Raw genomic sequence first — 2,054 nt, 5'->3', positions numbered from 1 at the left:
TCAAAAGGAAATAAAGAGAAGTCGAAAACGTTTCACATGCTCTGCAAAAACTTCCTGGGATAAATGATTAATGGAGGTTTTTAACTTGTCTAACTGGCTTCTGTCGGTTGAGAAATAATTGATTTGATTTATTAATTTATGGAATGAAAATTGCGGGGCATTATAGCAACATTCGCGCTTAGCAACGGGTGCAATAGTTGCAATAAGCTGTTTTCGGACGTGGTGAGACTGTTCAAAATCAATTTAACCCTATGCAATGGCACAGCGTGGAAACATAGCAGAAAGGAATGCAAACACTTAACAGGTCCAGGCAATTTACAATGCAATGCATTAATAAAGGGATGGGCTTCTGCACGGTGATACTTGGGGACTAGTGTTGTCAAGGAAGCAGCTGGGTTAGCTTTGCCGGGTTTTAAAATAATCGCTTTCAGGTCCTCAGGCACGGACGGGGTTCGAACCCGCGATCTTCGGTTTACGAGACCGACGCCTTACCACTTGGCCACCGCGCCTGCGCTACAAAAAAATACAGTGTTCAACTTCTTTGCAGAAAGCAATGCTCGACGTAACCTCGAGAGGACAAATTTATTCATGGGTTATGGGCATGCGCTTGGGAGCTGCAGTGAAAAATGTCCACTCACACATACTATCTGTTGAGTAATGTAACAAAGGCTTCACTTCCGCTTCAGGCACAACAAAGCTGATACTAATACTGAATATCAAATCCTACACCTTAAAATCATCTGCTACAAGGAGCAGAAGGAGGAGGCCATTCAATCCTTTCACATAGCACTTGATCATTTCTCCTGGCATTGACTCAAAGTCCTTCACATGCCACAAACGAGTTTTAAATGCAGTAATTTAAAAGGAAAATAAATATCTTGCATATATATGTACGTTTTTGATCACAGTCCAAGGGCGCCCCAGTGTACTAGACGGCTAAATGCGTATTTTTGAAGAATAATCATTCTACCAAAGTATGAACCATTTTTGTACAAAAAATAAAACTTTTGTGACATTTTTAGAAGATAAGATATAGACGCAGAAACATTTTCTTTGGTCTTTCAAACCTGTTCCTCCACCATGTCACGGTGGCGCAGCGGTAGAGTTGCTGCCTTGCAGCGAATTGCAGCGCTGGAGACCTGAGACCTGAGTTCGATCCCGACTAGGGGTGCTGTCTTGTATGCACCGAGTACTCCTGTGACCTGGGTGGGGTTTTTCCGAGAGAAAGCTTGGTAAATGTAAAAAATGTCCCCCGTGTGTGTATGATAGTGGGATCGCTGGTTTCCGCACTATATCTCTAAAACTAAAACCTAAAACTAACAATGTTTAAGAAGGAACTGCAGATGCTGGACATTTTTTTGTCTACCTAAAACTAACAAGTTCACGCCACAACATCACTTTCCTGCCATATCTCCCCACCCCTTAATAACTTTGATGTCCAGTAATCTATTAACTTCTGCATTGAATGTAGTACATGAATGAGCCTCCAGAGTCATTGGGAGAAGAGAATTCCAGAGATTCATAAATCTCTCCGAGTTAGAAATTTCTCCTAATTTCAGCCCTGAGCTTTCTCTATATTTTGAGATTGTGACTTCTAATTCAAGACATATTTGCCATAGGAAGAATTGGTTATGATTCTACCCTATTCAAGCCTCATAGAATTTTGCGTGTTACAAATTAGATCACCCTTCATTACTCATAACTAGAGCCAGGATTTTACCATAAATGCTATGTGCCTTTTCATGCCTTTTGTTGATGATTTCACCAGGATAATGCCTTTTTCACGATCGAGTGCCTAAATCAGCCTTTTTTAGCAGTTTTGCTAAAAGGTCGTACTATTTTCTCTAGTTGTACCGTGATTACAATGATGTTTTCCATGTTAACACGTTAATATTAATTTTATTATTAACGTGTTAACATTGTATAATTTACAAGAAAACTACCACCACCGGGGCAAAACCGGGGGCGCCACCGTTGGTCGTTCATTCGTTCGTGTCTCTGCCCGCTGGTTCAGTCTTCTCCAAGATCTATTTAAGAAAGAACTGCAGATGCTG

At 40.9% G+C, this 2,054-nt stretch overlaps 1 non-coding gene across 1 annotated transcript; it reads right to left on the bottom strand.

The window, feature by feature from the left end:
* Positions 1 to 437: 437 nt before the first annotated feature.
* On the bottom strand, positions 438 to 509 carry trnat-cgu. Its single transcript has one exon. It is a non-coding gene; the product is annotated as a tRNA-Thr (tRNA).
* Positions 510 to 2,054: the final 1,545 nt, after the last annotated feature.

The sequence above is a fragment of the Amblyraja radiata genome, chromosome 22 (genome assembly GCF_010909765.2).
Source record: "Amblyraja radiata isolate CabotCenter1 chromosome 22, sAmbRad1.1.pri, whole genome shotgun sequence".
NCBI lineage: Eukaryota > Metazoa > Chordata > Chondrichthyes > Rajiformes > Rajidae > Amblyraja > Amblyraja radiata.
The sequence above is the reverse complement of the archived record's forward strand: the minus strand, read 5'-3'. Positions and strand labels throughout refer to the sequence as shown.